Source organism: Coturnix japonica, chromosome Z (assembly GCF_054131305.1).
Source record: "Coturnix japonica strain WE chromosome Z, WE-NBRP24, whole genome shotgun sequence".
NCBI classification, from domain to species: domain Eukaryota; kingdom Metazoa; phylum Chordata; class Aves; order Galliformes; family Phasianidae; genus Coturnix; species Coturnix japonica.
This window is the reverse complement of record NC_140702.1, coordinates 62,405,373-62,422,524: the sequence shown is the minus strand read 5'-3', so window position 1 is coordinate 62,422,524 and position 17,152 is coordinate 62,405,373. Positions and strand designations below refer to the sequence as shown.

At 31.7% G+C, this 17,152-nt stretch overlaps 1 long non-coding RNA gene across 1 annotated transcript in view; it reads left to right on the top strand.

Annotated features, from left to right (window-relative positions):
- The first annotated feature begins 5,306 nt into the window (after window positions 1–5,306).
- LOC146754132 (uncharacterized) overlaps window positions 5,307–17,152 on the top strand; it is a 187,709-nt gene continuing 175,863 nt past the window's right edge. Inside the window, exon 1 of the long non-coding RNA XR_014939836.1 lies at window positions 5,307–17,044. This is a non-coding gene — a long non-coding RNA (uncharacterized LOC146754132). The remainder of the gene's footprint in view (window positions 17,045–17,152) is intronic.

Sequence of the window (17,152 nt, the reverse complement as noted above, 5' to 3'; positions counted from 1 at the left end):
ATAACTCAACAAGCAGAAAATTTGATTGAGATTTCAGATGTTAAGTATATACCAGTCATCTGCAGAGTTAGTTGCAGCTTTCCATACCCATACATTATGGAAGCCTATCAAAACCTCATGTGGTGAACTTTCCAGGAGGAAGGAAGGAGTACAGGCAGACAGCCCACCACACCTCAACTTCAGGTTTCTACTGTAGAGCTCCCTGTTCCTTTTTGAAGCCAGCAGAAGCAGGCACGACACCTCTAAAAAGGTAAGATAAATACATAAGTAAATACAAGATAAATACAGCTTCTTGGAAGGAAAAGAAGGGAAGGGAAGGGAAACAAAAAGGGAAAGGAAAGAGAAAAGGGAAGGAAAAGGGAAAGGGGAGGGAAAGGGAAAGAGAAAGGGGAAGTGGAAGGGAAAGGGAAAGAGGAAGGGAAACGGAAACATAAGGGGGATGAAAAAGAAAGAGCAAGAAAAAAGAGGGAAGGAAAGGGGGAAGTAAACAGAAAATGAAAATTAAATAGGGAAGAAAAAGAGAAAGGAGAACACGAAAGGGGGGAGGAAAAGTAAAACAAATAGGGTAAGAAGAAGCCTATCAAAGTCTCATGTGGTGAACTTTCCAGGGGGAAGGAAGGAGCACAGGCAGACAGAGAGGTCAGCCGTCCTCACCTTCAGGCTTCTACTGTAGAGCTCCCTGTTCCTTTTTGAAGAAGCAGAAGCAGGCACAACTCCTCTAAAAAGGTAAGATAAATACCAAAGTAAATACAACATAAATACAGCTTCCCCAAAGAAAAGAATAGAAATGAGAATAGGGGAAAAAAGAGAAAGAAGAATAAAATAAAGGGAAGGGGAAAAAAAGGAAGATAAAGAAAAACAAAAAGGATAAGGAAAAAACAAAACCAAAAGAAAATAGAAAAAGATAAAGGAAGAGAATAAGAAAATGGAAAAAGAAGAAAAAATAGAGAAGAAAAATAAGGAAGAAAAAAAAAAGAAAAATAAAAAGAAAAAAAGGAAAGGGAAAAGGAAAGGGAAATAGAAACATAAAGGGGAAGGGAAACAGAAGTGGGAAAGCAAAGATAAAAGGAGAAGAGAAAAGAGGGAAGAAAACAGGGAAGAAAATAGAAGAAGAATGATAATTGGGAAGAACAAGAATAGTAAAAGGAGAAGGGAAAGAAAATGGGGAAGAAAAAAAAAAAAGGGAAGAAAAAGCAAAAGCAAAAGGAAAGAATGGAAGACAAAGAAGAAGAAAAAAAGTAAAGAGTACGAAAGAAAAGAAAAGAGAAAGGAAAGGAAGGAGAAAGGGAAAGAGGAAAGGAAAGGGAAATAAAGGGAAAGAGAAACATAAAAGGGAAGGAAAAAAAAGCAAGAAAAAAGAGGCAAGGAAATGGGGAAGAAAAGAGAAAATGAAACTTAAATAGGGAAGAAAAAGAGAAAGGAGAACAGAAAAGATGGAAGGAAAAGAAAAACAAATAGAGTAAAAAGAATCCTATCAAAATCTCATGTGGTGATCTTTTCACGGGGAAGGAAGGAGCACAGGCAGGCAGAGAGGCCAGCCCACCTCACCTTCAGGCTTCTAGTGTAGATCTCCCTGTTCCTTTTTGAAGAAGCAGAAGCAGGCACAACTCCTCTAAAAATGTAAGATAAATACCAAAGTAAATACAACATAAATACAGCTTCCCCAAAGAAAAGAATAGAAAAGAGAAAAGAAAAAGGGAAGGGAAATAAAGGGAAAGGGAAATAAAAGGAAAGGGAAAGGGAAACATAAAGGGGAAGTAAAAAAAAAGAGCAAGAAAAAAGGGGGAAGGAAAGGGGGAAGAGAAAATAGGGAAGAAAAAGAGAAAGGAGAACAGAAAAGGGGGAAGGAAGAGAGAAACAAATAGGGTAAGAAGAACCAAAAGCAAAAGAAAATAAGTGGGGGAAATGGAAGGGAAAGGTCACTGATGGCCAGAATATCTCCCCTCCATCCCCCATCACCAGTATTTGTACGACAGTCCTGCAGATTTTTTTTTCTTTTTTTTTTTTTACCAAAACCAAAGCTACTGATGGCTACTCTATGATTGTGAGAACAGCGCAAATAGGTATCCGATGATATTTTTATATCTGTTTGTACATCGAGAAGTATCATTTCATGAAGTAATTGTGCTTTAAAAGTAAAAAAAAAGGAAAGTAAAGGAAATGAAGAAGGGGAAGAAGATGAAAGAAAAAGGTGAAGAAAATTGGGATAAAAAAGAAACAAGGGAAGAAAAAGAGAAAGAAAAAAAAGGAGAGGAAAAATAGAGAGATTTAAAAAGCAAAAGAAAAGGAAAATCAATGAAACAAGAAGAAACAGCAGCAGAAAAAAATAAAAGAAAAAGGAACAAGAAGAAAGAGCAACAGAAAAGAAAGAAAAAAAAAGAAAAAAGATAAAGAAAAAGAAAAAAGTTAATGAAAAAGGAAAAAAATAATAGGGATAGAAAAGAGAAAGAAGAATAGAATAAAGGGAAAAAAAGGAAGATATAGAAAAATAAAAAGGATAAGGTAATAGCAAAGCCAAAAGAAAATAGAAAAAGAAAAAAGAAGAGAAAAAGAAAAAGAAAAAAGAAGAAAAAATAGAGAAGAAAAATAGGGTAGCAAAAGAAAAGAATAAAAAAAGGACAAGAAAATAAGAAAAAAGAAAGGGAAAGGGATAGAAGGGGGTAAAGGGAAAGAAAGGGGAGGGAAGGGAAAGAGCAGTGGGAAAGCAAAGATAAAAGGGGAAGAATAAAGGGGGAAGAAAAGAGGGAGGAAAATAGAAGAATGATAGTTGGGAAGAAAAAGAATAGTGAGAGGAGAAGGGAAAGAAAATGAGGAAGAAAAAAATAGGGGAAGAAAAAACAAAAGCAAAAGGAAAGAAGCGAAGTCAAAGAAGAAAAAAAATTAAAAGAAGAAATGAAAAGAAGAGAAAGGGAAGGGAAAGGGAAATAAAGGGAAAGGGAAAGAGAAAGGAAAAGGGAAAGAAAGGGAAAGAGAGGGAAAAAAAAGAAATGAGGAGAGGGGAGGGGAGAAAATGGAAAGAGGATAGAAAAAAGAAAGGAAAAAAGAAAAGAAGGAAGAAAAGAAGATAATATAAGGAAAGGAAAGAAGAAGAGAAAAAAAAGTAATAGGAGAAAGATAAAAGGAAATAGAAGAGGGAAGACAAAAATAAAATTGGGGGGGGTAAAGGTAAGAAAACGGGGAAAAAAAGAAGAAAAATGATAATAGGGAAGAAAAAGAATATAAAAAATAGAAGGAAAAGAAAATGGGGAAGAAAAGAAAAACAAAAACAGGAGAAATGAACAAAAGGAAAATGAAAGAAGTGAAGAAAAAGAAGGCAAAGAAAAGGAAGAAAAAGAAGAAAAAGAAAGGAATGAAGAGTAAAGAAAAGAGGGAAGTGAAGAAGAAAGGGAATACGAAAGAGAGAGGGAAAGAGAAAGAAAGCAATAAGGAAACATAAAGGGGAAGGAAAAAAAAAGAGCAAGAAAAAACAGGGAAGGAAAGGGGGAAGAAAGAGGAAATGAAAATTAAACAGTGAAGAAAAAGAGAAAAGGGAATAGAAAAGGGGGAAGATAGGGAAAAAAGGTAATGGAAAAGAAATAAGAGAAATAAAAAACAGGAAACAGAAGGGGGAAAGTAAAGATAAAAGGAAGAAAAAAAGAGGGAAGAAAAAAGAGGGAAGAATACAGGGAAGGAAATAGAAGAAGAATGATAATAGGGAAGAAAAAGAATAGGAAAAGGAGAAGGGAAAAATGGGGAAGAAAAAGCAAAAAGGGGAAGAGAAAGTAAAAGCGAAAGGAAAGAAGGGAAGAAAAAGAAAAGAAGAAGAAAAGAATAAAAAAAGAAAGGAAAAGAAAAAAAGGAAAACAAAGGAAAAAAGAAAAAAGAAAAAAGAAAAAAAAGGAAAAAGAAAAGAAAATAAAAAAAAGAAAAAGGTAAAGAATAGAGAAGAAAAGAAGAAAGAAAAAGAAACATAAAGGGAAAGAAAAAAAGCAAGAAAAAAGAGGGAAGGAAATGGGGAAGCAAAAAAGAAAATTAAATAGGGAAGAAAAAGAGAAAAGAGAACAGAAAAGGAGGAAGCGAAAGTAAAACAGATAGGGTAAAAAGAAACAAAAGCTAAAGAAAATAGGGGGTGGGGCGTGGGGGAATGATTGGAAAAGGAAAAGGAAAAGAAGTAAAGAATATATGGGCTATAATAAAAGGGGGAAGGGAAGAGAAGAAGAAAAAAAAATTATCAAACTTTAAAAAGAAAAAAAAGACAAAGAATGGGTCGGGGTAAAAAGAAAAGAGGGAAGAAAATCAAGAAATAAAAAAGAATGAGAAAAGGGGAAGAAAAATGGAAAGAAAACGAATATTAAAAAGAGAAAAAAGCGAGAAAGAAGAAAAATAAAGATAGGGAAGAAAAAGTTAAAAAAAAAGAAATAGGGAAAAAAACATGAAACAGGAGAAAGTCAAGATAAAAGGGGAAGAAAAAAGAGGGGAGAAAACAGGGAAGAAAATAGAAGAAAAATGATAATAGGGAAGAAAAAGAATAGAAAAAGGAGAAGGGAAAGAAAATGGGGAAGAAAAATAAAACAAAAAGGGGAAGAAGAAGCAAAAGCAAAAGGAAAGAAGGGAAGAACAAGAAGAAGAAAAAAAGAAAAAGTAAAGAAAGAAAGGCAGGAAAATAAAAGAAAAAAGAGAAAAAAAGATAAAGGGAAAGAAAGAGAAAGGGAAACATAAAGGGGAAGAAAAAAAGGAGCAAGAAAAAAGAGGAAAGGAAAGGGGGAAGAGAAAATGAAAATTAAATAGAGAAAGGAGAACAAAAAGAGGGAAGTAAAGAAAAACAGGTTAAGAAGAACCAAAAGCAAAAGAAAAATGGGGGGGGAGGGGATGGAAAAGGAAGAGGAAAACAAACAAGTAAAAAATATATGGGAACAAAAAAAGGGGGGAGAAGGGAAGAAAATAAGAAAAAAACAATCAAGATTTTAAAAGGAGGAAGCAAAAGACAAAATGTGGATGGGTGGGTGTTGGGGGGGGGGGAGAGGGAAGAAAAGCAAGAAATAAAAAATAATGAGAAAAGTGGAAGAAAAATGTAAAGAAAATGAAAATTAAAAAGAAAGCAAGAAAGAAGAAAAACAAAATGGTGGTAGAGAAGAAAAAGGTAAAGAAAAAGACACAGGGAAAAAAAAACGTAAAACCGGAGAAAGTAAAGATAAAAGGGGAAGAAAGAGGAGGGAAGAAAACAGGGAAGAAAATAGAGAAAGATTTGGGAAGAAAAAGAATCGAAAAAGGAGAAGGGAAAGAAAATGGGGAAGAAAAATAAACAAAAAGGGGAAGAAAAAGCCAAAGGATAAGGAAAGAAGGCAAGAAAAATAAGTAGAAAAAAAAAGAAAAAGTAAAGAGAAAAGAAGAAAAAAGGGGGTGGAAGGAAAAGGAAAAGAAAACGAAATAAAAAATATATAAGAATAGAAAAAAGGGGGGTAAGGGGGGGAAGGAAGAAAATAAGAAAAAAAATATCAAATATATAGGAAAGAAAAAAATAAATGAAAGGAAAGAAAAGCAAAGTATAAACGAAAGGAAAGTATAAAGGTATGCTAAGGAAAGGAAAGTATAAAGGAAAGGAAGGTACAAAAGAAAGGAAAGTATAATGGAAAGGAAAGTATAAAGAAAAGGAAAGTATAAAGGAAGGGAAAGTATAAAAGAAAGGAAAGCAAAGGTAAGTATAAAGGAAGGGAAAGGAAGGGAATAGAACAGAAAGGAAAGGTAGATATAGTGGAAAGGAAAGCAATGTATAAGGGAAAGTCAATGTATGTAGAATTGTAAGGACAGGGAAGTATATAAAAAAGGAAAGGCAAGGTTAATTAAAAAAAAAAAAAAGGAATGGAAAGGAAGGTCTAAAGGAAAATGCTACAGAACAGAAAGGGAATGTAGGAATAATGCAAAGGGAAGGGAACTATAAAAGAAGGGAATTTATAAAAGAAAGGAAAGCAAATGTAAATATGAAAGGACAGGAAAGGAATGTATAAACGAAAGGAAAGGGTAAGTTTAAAAATAGGAATTTAAATGAAAGTGTAAAGGAAAGGAAAGTATACAGAAAAGGAAAGTATAAAGGAAAAGAAAGTATAAAGGAAGGGAAAGTATAAAAGAAAGGAAAGCAAAGGTAAGTATATTGGAAAGGATAAGTATAAATGAAAGGAATGGGTAAGTTTAAAAATAGGAATGGAAAGGAAAGTATAAGGGAATGTAAAGTATAAAGGAAGGGAAAGTATAAAAGAAAGGAAGCAAAGGTAAGTATGAAAGGAAAGGAAAGGAAATTATAAATGAAAGGAGAGGCTAAGTTTAAAAATAGGAATTGAAATGAAAGTGTAACGGAAAGGAATGTATACAGAAAAGGAAAGTATAAAGAAAAGGAATGTATATAGGAAGGGAAAGTATAAAAGAAAGGAAAGCAAAGGTTAAGTATATTGGAAAGGATAAGTATAAATGAAAGGAATGGGTAAGTCTAAAAATAGGAATGGAAAGGAAAGTATAAGGGAATGGAAAGTATAAAAGAAGGGAAAGTATAAAAGAAAGGAGGCAAAGGTAAGTATAAAAGAAGGGAAAGGAAGGGAATAGAAAAGAAAGGAAAGGTAGATATAATGGAAAGGAAAGCAATGTATAAAGGAAAGTCAATGTACGTAGAATTGTAAGGATAGGGAAGTATATAAAAAAGGAAAGGAAAGGTTAATTTAAACAAAAAAAAGGAATGGAAAGGAAGGTCTAAAGGAAAATGTTAAAGAACAGAAAGGGAAGGTATGTATAATGCAAAGGGAAGGGAATTATAAATGAAGGGAATTTATGAAAGAAAGGAAAGCAAAGGTAAGTATGAAAGGAAAGGAAAGTATAAATGAATGGAAAGGCTAAGTTTAAAAATAGGAATTGAAATGAAAGTGTAAAGGAAAGAAAAGTATACAGAAAAGGAAAGTATAAAAGAAAGGAAAGTATAAAGAAAAGGAAAGTATAAAGGAAGGGAAAGTATAAAAGAAAGGAAAGCAAAGGTAAGTATATTGGAAAGAATAAGAAAGTATAAATGAAAGGAATGGGTAAGTTTAAAAATAGGAATGGAAAGGAAAGTATAAGGGAATGGAAAGTATAAATGAAGGGAAAGTATAAAAGAAAGGAAGCAGAGGTAAGTATAAAGGATAGGAAAGGAAGGGAATAGAAAAGAAAGGAAAGGTAGATATAATGGAAAGGAAAGCAATGTATAAGGGAAAGTCAATGTATGTTGAATTTTAAGGATAGGTAAGTATATAAAAAAGTAAAGTCAATGTTAATTTTAAAAAAAAAAGGAATGGAAAGGAAGGTATAAGAAAATTGTTACAGAACAGAAAGGGAATGTAGGTAAAATGCAAAGGGAAGGGAATTATGAAAGAAGGGAATTTATAAAAGAAAGGAAAGCAAAGGTAAGTATGAAAGGAAAGGAAAGTATAAATGAAAAGAGAAGCTAAGTTTAAAAATAGGAATTGAAATGAAAGTGTAAAGGAAAGGAAAGTATACAGAAAAGGAAAGTATAAAGGAAAGGAAAGTATAAAGGAAGGGAAAGTATAAAAGAAAGGAAAGCAAAGGTAAGTATATTGGAAAGGATAAAAAAGTATAAATGAAAGGAATGGGTAATTTTAAAAATAGGAATGGAAAGGAAAGTATAAGGGATTTGAAAGTATAAAGGAAGGGAAAGTATAAAAGAAAGGAAGCAAAGGTAAGTATAAAGGAAGGGAAAGGAAGGGAACAGAAAAGAAAGGAAAGGTAGATATAATGGAAAGGAAAGCAATGTATGAGGGAAAGTAAATGTATGTAGAATTGAAAGGATAGGGAAGAATATAAAAAAGGAAAGGCAAGGTTAATTAAAATAAAAAAAAAGGAATGGAAAGGAAGGTCTAAAGGAAATGCTACAGGACAGAAAGGGAATGTAGGTATAAAGCAAAGGGAAGGGAATTATAAAAGAAGGGAATTTATAAAAGAAAGGAAAGCAAAGGTAAGTATGAAAGGAAAGGAAAGGAAATTATAAATGAAATTAGAGGCTAAGTTTAAAAATAGGAATTGAAATGAAAGTGTAAAGGAAAGGAAAGTATACAGAAAAGGAAAGTATAAAGGAAGGGAAAGTATACAGAAAAGGAAAGTATAAAGGAAGGGAAAGTATAAAAGAAAGGAAAGCAAAGGTTAAGTATATTGGAAAGGAGAAGAAAGTATAAATGAAAGGAATGGTTAAGTCTAAAAATAGGAATGGAAAGGAAAGTATAAGGGAATGGAAAGTATAAAGGAAGGGAAAGTATAAAAGAAAGGAAGCAAAGGTAAGTATAAAGGAAGGGAAAGGAAGGGAATAGAAAAGAAAGGAAAGGTAGATATAATGGTAAGGAAAGCAATGTATAAAGGAAAGTCAGTGTATGTCGAATTGTAAGGATAGGGAAGTATATAAAAAAGGAAAGGCAAGGTTAATTTAAAAAAAAAAAGGAATGGAAAGGAAGGTCTAAAGGAAAATTTTAAAGAACAGAAAGGGAAGGTAGGTATATTGCAAAGGGAAGGGAATTATAAAAGAAGGGAATTTATAAAAGAAAAGAAAGCAAAGGTAAGTATGAAAGGAAAGGAAAGTATAAATGAATGGAAAGGCTAAGTTTAGAAATAGGAATTGAAATGAAAGTGTAAAGGAAAGGAAAGTATACAGAAAAGGAAAGTATAAAGGAAGGGAAAGTATACAGAAAAGGATAGTATAAAGGAAGGGAAAGTATAAAAGAAAGGAAAGCAAAAGTAAGTATATTGGAAAGGATAAGAAAGTATAAATGAAAGGAATGGGTAAGTTTAAAAATAGGAATGGAAAGGAAAGTATAAGGGAATGGAAAGTATAAAGGAAGGGGAAGTATTAAAGAAAGGAAGCAAAGGTAAGTATAAAGGAAGGGAAAGGAAGGGAATAGAAAAGAAAGTAAAGGTAGATATAATGGAAAGGAAAGCAAAGTATAAAGGAAAGTCAATGTATGTTGTATTTTAAGGACAGGGAAGTATATAAAAAAGGAAAGTCAATGTTAATTTAAAAAAAAAAAGAATGGAAAGGAAGGTCTAAAGAAAAACGTTACAGAACAGAAAGGGAATGTAGGTATAATGCAAAGGGAAGGGAATGATAAAAGAAGGGAATTTATAAAAGAAAGGAAAGCAAAGGTAAGTATGGAAGGAAAGGTAATTATAAATGAAAGGAGAGGTGAAGTTTAAAAATAGGAATTGAAATGAAAGTGTAAATGAAAGGAAAGTATACAGAAAAGGAAAGTATAAAGGAAAGGAAAGTATAAAGGAAGGGAAAGTAGAAAAGAAAGGAAAGCAAAGGTAAGTATATTGGAAAGGATAAAAAAGTATAAATGAAAGGAATGGGTAATTTTAAAAATAGGAATGGAAAGGAAAGTATAAGGGAATGGAAAGTATAAAGGAAGGGAAAGTATAAAAGAAAGAAAGCAAAGGTAAGTATAAAGGAAGGGAAAGGAAAGGAATAGAACAGAAAGGAAAAGTAGATATAGTGGAAAGGAAAGCAATGTATAAGGGAAAGTCAATGTATGTAGAATTGTAAGGATAGGGAAGTATATAAAAAAGGAAAGGAAAGGTTAATTTAAAAAATAAAAAAAGGAATGGAAAGGAAGGTCTAAAGGAAAATGTTACAGAACAGAAGGGGAATGTAGGTATAATGCAAAGGGAAGGGAATTATAAAAGAAGGGAATTTATAAAAGAAAGGAAAGCAAAGGTAAGTATGAAAGGAAAGGAAATTATAAATGAAAGGAGAGGCTAAGTTTAAAAATAGGAATTGAAATGAAAGTGTAAAGGAAAGGAAAGTATACAGAAAAGGAAAGTATAAAAGAAAGGAAAGTATAAAGAAAAGGAAAGTATAAAGGAAGGGAAAGTATAAAAGAAAGGAAAGCAAAGGTAAGTATATTGGAAAGGATAAGAAAGTATAAATGAAAGGAATGGGTAAGTTTAAATATAGGAATGGAAAGGAAAGTATAAGGGAATGGAAAGTATAAAGGAAGGGAAAGTATAAAAGAAAGGAAGCAAAGGTAAGTATAAAGGAAGGGAAAGGAAGGGAATAGAAAAGAAAGGAAAGGTAGATATAATGGAAAGGAAAGCAATGTATAAGGGAAAGTCAATGTATGTAGAATTGTAAGGATAGGGAAGTATATAAAAAAGGAAAGGCAAGGTTAATTTAAAAAAAAAAAATGGAATGGAAAGGAAGGTCTAAAGGAAAATGTTACAGAACAGAAAGGGAATGTAGGTATAATGCAAAGGAAAGGGAATTATAAAAGAAGGGAATTTATAAAAGAAAGGAAAGCAAAGGTAAGTATGAAAGGAAAGGAAATTATAAATGAAAGGAGAGGCTAAGTTTAAAAATAGGAATTGAACTAAAAGTGTAAAGTAAAGTAAAGTATACAGAAATCGAAAGTATAAAGGAAAGGAAAATATAAAGAAAAGGAAAGTATAAAGGAAGGGAAAGTATAAAAGAAAGGAAAGCAAAGGTAAGTATATTGGAAAGGATAAGAAAGTATAAATGAAAGGAATGGGTAATTTTAAAAATAGGAATGGAAAGGAAAGTGTAAGGGAATGGAAAGTATAAAGGAAGGGAAAGTATAAAAGAAAGGAAGCAAAGGTAAGTTTAAAGGAAGGGAAAGGAAGGGAATAGAAAAGAAAGGAAAGGTAGATATAGTGGAAAGGAAAGCAATGTATAAGGGAAAGTCAATGTATGTAGAATTGTAAGGACAGGGAAGTATATAAAAAAGGAAAGGCAAGGTTAATTTAAAAAAAAAAAAAAGGAATGGAAAGGAAGGTCTAAAGGAAAATGCTACAGAACAGAAAGGGAATGTAGGTATAATGCAAAGGGAAGGGAATTATAAAAGAAGGGAATTTATAAAAGAAAGGAAAGCAAAATGAAAGGAAAGGAAAGTATAAATGAAAGGAAAGGCTAAGTTTATAAATAGGAATTGAAATGAAAGTGTAAAGGAAAGGAAAGTATACAGAAAAGGAAAGTATAAAGGAAAGGAAAGTATAAAGGAAAGGAAAGTATATAGGAAGGGAAACTATAAAAGAAAGGAAAGCAAAGGTTAAGTATATTGGAAAGGATAAGAAAGTATAAATGAAAGGAATGGGTAAGTTTAAAAATAGGAATGGAAAGGAAAGTATAAGGGAATGGAAAGTATAAAGGAAGGGAATGTATAAAAGAAAGGAAGCAAAGCTAAGTATAAAGGAAGGGAAAGGAAGGGAATAGAAAAGAAAGGAAAGGTAGATATAATGGAAAGGAAAGCAATGTATAAAGGAAAGTCAATGTATGTAGAGTTGTAAGGATAGGGAAGTATATAAAAAAGGAAAGGAAAGGTTAATTTAAACAAAAAAAAGGAATGGAAAGGAAGGTCTAAAGGAAAATGTTAAAGAACAGAAAGGGAAGGTATGTATAATGCAAAGGGAAGGGAATTATAAATGAAGGGAATTTATAAAAGAAAGGAAAGCAAAGGTAAGTATGAAAGGAAAGGAAAGTATAAATGAATGGAAAGGCTAAGTTTAGAAATAGGAATTGAAATGAAAGTGTGAAGGAAAGGAAAGTATACAGAAAAGGAAAGTATAAAGGAAAGGAAATATACAGAAAAGGAAAGTATAAAGGAAGGGGAAGTATAAAAGAAAGGAAAGCAAAGGGAAGTATATTGGAAAGGAGAAGAAAGTATAAATGAAAGTAATGGGTAAGTTTAAAAATAGGAATGGAAAGGAAAGTATAAGGGAATGGAAAGTATAAAGGAAGGGAAAGTATAAAAGAAAGGAAGCAAAGGTAAGTATAAAGGAATGGAAAGGAAGGGAATAGAAAAGAAAGGAAAGGTAGATATAATGGAAAGGAAAGCAATGTATAAGGGAAAGTCAATGTATGTAGAATAGTAATGATAGGGAAATATATAAAAAAGGAAAGGAAAGGTTAATTTAAAAAAAAAAAGGAATGGAAAGGAATGTCTAAAGGAAAATGTTACAGAACAGAAAGGGAATGTAGGTATAATGCAAAGGGAAGGGAATGATAAAAGAAGGGAATTTATAAAAGAAAGGAAAGCAAAGGTAAGTATGAAAGGAAAGGAAAGTATAAATGAATGGAAAGGCTAAGTTTAAAAATAGGAATTGAAATGAAAGTGTAAAGGAAAGGAAAGTATACAGAAAAGGAAAGGGAAAGTATAAAAGAAAGGAAAGAAAAGGGAAGTATATTGGAAAGGATAAGAAAGTATAAATGAAAGGAATGGGTAAGATTAAAAATAGGAATGGAAAGGAAAATATAAGGGAATGGAAAGTATAAAGGAAGGGAAAGTATAAGAGAAAGGAAGCAAAGCTAAGTATAAAGGAAGGGAAAGGAAGGGTATAGAAAATAAATGAAAGGTAGATATAATGGAAAGGAAAGCAATGTATAAGGGAATGTCAATGTATGTAGAATTGTAAGGATAGGGAAGTATATAAAAAAGGAAAGGAAAGGTTAATTTAAAAAAAAAAAAGGAATGGAAAGGAAGGTCTAAAGGAAAATGTTACAGAACAGAAAGGGAATGTAGGTATAATGCAAAGGAAAGGGAATTATAAAAGAAGGGAATTTATAAAAGAAAGGAAAGCAAAGGTAAGTATGAAAGGAAAGGAAAGTATAAATGAAAGGAAAGGCTAAGTGTAAAAATAGGAATTGAAATGAAAGTGTAAAGGAAAGGAAAGTATAGAGAAAAGGAAAGTATAAAGGAAGGGAAAGTATACAGAAAAGGATAGTATAAAGGAAGGGAAAGTATAAAAGAAAGGAAAGCAAAGGTAAGTATATTGGAAAGGATAAGAAAGTATAAATGAAAGGAATGGGTAAGTTTAAAAATAGGAATGGAAAGGAAAGTATAAGGGAATGGAAAGTATAAAGGAAGGGAAAGTATAAAAGAAAGGAAGCAAAGGTAAGTATAAAGGAATGGAAAGGAAGGGAATAGAAAAGAAAGGAAAGGTAGATATAATGGAAAGGAAAGCAATGTATATGGGAAAGTCAATGTATGTAGAATTGTAAGGATAGGGAAATATAAAAAAAAGGATAGGCAAGGTTAATTTAAAAAAAAAAAGAATGGAAAGGAAGGTCTAAAGGAAAATGTTACAGAACAGAAAGGGAATGTAGGTATAATGCAAAGGAAAGGGAATTATAAAAGAAGGGAATTTATAAAAGAAAGGAAAGCAAAGGTAAGTATGAAAGGAAAGGAAATTATAAATGAAAGGAGAGGCTAAGTTTAAAAATAGGAATTGAACTAAAAGTGTAAAGTAAAGTAAAGTATACAGAAATCGAAAGTATAAAGGAAAGGAAAGTATAAAGAAAAGGAAAGTATAAAGGAAGGGAAAGTATAAAAGAAAGGAAAGCAAAGGTAAGTATATTGGAAAGGATAAGAAAGTATAAATGAAAGGAATGGGTAATTTTAAAAATAGGAATGGAAAGGAAAGTGTAAGGGAATGGAAAGTATAAAGGAAGGGAAAGTATAAAAGAAAGGAAGCAAAGGTAAGTTTAAAGGAAGGGAAAGGAAGGGAATAGAACAGAAAGGAAAGGTAGATATAGTGGAAAGGAAAGCAATGTATAAGGGAAAGTCAATGTATGTAGAATTGTAAGGACAGGGAAGTATATAAAAAAGGAAAGGCAATGTTAATTTAAAAAAAAAAAAAAAGGAATGGAAAGGAAGGTCTAAATGAAAATGCTACAGAACAGAAAGGGAATGTAGGTATAATGCAAAGGGAAGGGAATTAGAAAAGAAGGGAATTTATTAAAAAAAGGAAAGCAAAGGTAAGTATGAAAGGAAAGGAAAGGAATGTATAAATGAAAAGAAAGGGTAAGTTTAAAAATAGGAATTGAAATGAAAGTGTAAAGGAAAGGAAAGTATACAGAAAAGGAAAGTATAAAGGAAAGGAAAGTATATAGGAAGGGAAACTATAAAAGAAAGGAAAGCAAAGGTTAAGTATATTGGAAAGGATAAGAAAGTATAAATGAAAGGAATGGGTAAGTTTAAAAATAGGAATGGAAAGGAAAGTATAAGGGAATGGAAAGTATAAAGGAAGGGAAAGTATAAAAGAAAGGAAGCAAAGGTAAGTATAAAGGAAGGGAAAGGAAGGGAATAGAAAAGAAAGGAAAGGTAGATATAATGGAAAGGAAAGCAATGTATAAGGGAAAGTCAATGTATGTAGAATTGTAAGGATAGGGAAGTATATAAAAAAGGAAAGGCAAGGTTAATTTAAAAAAAAAAAATGGAATGGAAAGGAAGGTCTAAAGGAAAATGTTACAGAACAGAAAGGGAATGTAGGTATAATGCAAAGGAAAGGGAATTATAAAAGAAGGGAATTTATAAAAGAAAGGAAAGCAAAGGTAAGTATGAAAGGAAAGGAAATTATAAATGAAAGGAGAGGCTAAGTTTAAAAATAGGAATTGAACTAAAAGTGTAAAGTAAAGTAAAGTATACAGAAAAGGAAAGTATAAAGGAAAGGAAAGTATAAAGAAAAGGAAAGTATAAAGGAAGGGAAAGTATAAAAGAAAGGAAAGCAAAGGTAAGTATATTGGAAAGGATAAGAAAGTATAAATGAAAGGAATGGGTAATTTTAAAAATAGGAATGGAAAGGAAAGTGTAAGGGAATGGAAAGTATAAAGGAAGGGAAAGTATAAAAGAAAGGAAGCAAAGGTAAGTTTAAAGGAAGGGAAAGGAAGGGAATAGAAAAGAAAGGAAAGGTAGATATAGTGGAAAGGAAAGCAATGTATAAGGGAAAGTCAATGTATGTAGAATTGTAAGGACAGGGAAGTATATAAAAAAGGAAAGGCAAGGTTAATTTAAAAAAAAAAAAAAAGGAATGGAAAGGAAGGTCAAAAGGAAAATGCTACAGAACAGAAAGGGAATGTAGGTATAATGCAAAGGGAAGGGAATTATAAAAGAAGGGAATTTATAAAAGAAAGGAAAGCAAAGGTAAGTATGAAAGGAAAGGAAAGTATAAATGAAAGGAAAGGCTAAGTTTATAAATAGGAATTGAAATGAAAGTGTAAAGGAAAGGAAAGTATACAGAAAAGGAAAGTATAAAGGAAAGGAAAGTATAAAGGAAAGGAAAGTATATAGGAAGGGAAACTATAAAAGAAAGGAAAGCAAAGGTTAAGTATATTGGAAAGGATAAGAAAGTATAAATGAAAGGAATGGGTAAGTTTAAAAATAGGAATGGAAAGGAAAGTATAAGGGAATGGAAAGTATAAAGGAAGGGAAAGTATAAAAGAAAGGAAGCAAAGGTAAGTATAAAGGAAGGGAAAGGAAGGGAATAGAAAAGAAAGGAAAGGTAGATATAATGGAAAGGAAAGCAATGTATAAGGGAAAGTCAATGTATGTAGAATTGTAAGGATAGGGAAGTATATAAAAAAGGAAAGGCAATGTTAATTTAAAAAAAAAAAAAGGAATGGAAAGGAAGGTCTAAAGGAAAATGTTACAGAACAGAAAGGGAATGTAGGTATAATGCAAAGGGAAGGGAATTATAAAAGAAGGGAATTTATAAAAGAAAGGAAAGCAAAGATAAGTATGAAAGGAAAGGAAAGTATAAATGAAAGGAAAGGCTAAGTTTAAAAATAGGAATTGAAATGAAAGTGTAAAGGAAAGGAAAGTATACAGAAAAGGAAAGGGAAAGTATAAAAGAAAGGAAAGCAAAGGGAAGTATATTGGAAATGATAATAAAGTATAAATGAAAGGAATGTGTAAGATTAAAAATAGGAATGGAAAGGAAAGTATAAGGGAATGGAAAGTATAAAGGAAGGGAAAGTATAAAATAAAGGAAGCAGAGGTAAGGATAAAGGAAGGGAAAGGAAGGGAATAGAACAGAAAGGAAAAGTAGATATAGTGGAAAGGAAAGCAATGTATAAGGGAAAGTCAATGTATGTAGAATTGTAAGGACAGGGAAGTATATAAAAAAGGAAAGGCAAGGTTAATTTAAAAAAAAAAAAGGAATGGAAAGGAAGGTCTAAAGGAAAATGCTACAGGACAGAAAGGGAATGTAGGTATAAAGCAAAGGGAAGGGAATTATAAAAGAAGGGAATTTATAAAAGAAGGGAAAGCAAAGGCAAGTATGAAAGGGACGGAAAGGAATGTATAAATGAAAGGAAAGGCTAAGTTTAAAAATAGGAATTGAAATAAAAGTGTAAAGGAAAGTACACAGAAAAGGAAAGTATAAAGGAAGGGAAAGTATACAGAAAAGGAAAGTATAAAGGAAGGGAAAGTATAAAAGAAAGGAAAGCAAAGGTTATGTATATTGGAAAGGAGAAGAAAGTATAAATGAAAGGAATGGGTAAGTCTAAAAATAGGAATGGAAAGGAAAGTATAAGGGAATGGGAAGTATAAAGAAGGGAAAGTATAAAAGAAAGGAAGCAAAGGTAAGTATAAAGGAAAGGAAAGGAAGGGAATAGAAAAGAAAGGAAAGGTAGATATAATGGTAAGGAAAGCAATGTATAAAGGAAAGTCAGTGTATGTCGAATTGTAAGGATAGGGAAGTATATAAAAAAGGAAAGGCAAGGTTAATTTAAAAAAAAAAAAAGGAATGGAAAGGAAGGTCTAAAGGAAAATTTTAAAGAACAGAAAGGGAAGGTAGGTATATTGCAAAGGGAAGGGAATTATAAAAGAAGGGAATTTATAAAAGAAAAGAAAGCAAAGGTAAGTATGAAAGGAAAGGAAAGTATAAATGAAAGGAAAGGCTAAGTTTAAAAATAGGAATTGAAATGAAAGTGTAAAGGAAAGGAAAGTATACAGAAAAGGAAAGTATAAAGGAAGGGAAAGTATACAGAAAAGGATATTATAAAGGAAGGGAAAGTATAAAAGAAAGGAAAGCAAAGGTAAGTATATTGGAAAGGATAAGAAAGTATAAATGAAAGGAATGGGTAAGTTTAAAAATAGGAATGGAAAGGAAAGTATAAGGGAATGGAAAGTATAAAGGAAGGGGAAGTATTAAAGAAAGGAAGCAAAGGTAAGTATAAAGGAAGGGAAAGGAAGGGAATAGAAAAGAAAGGAAAGGTAGATATAATGGAAAGGAAAGCAAAGTATAAAGGAAAGTCAATGTATGTTGTATTTTAAGGATAGGGAAGTATATAAAAAAGGAAAGTCAATGTTAATTTAAAAAAAAAAGAATGGAAAGGAAGGTCTAAAGAAAAACGTTACAG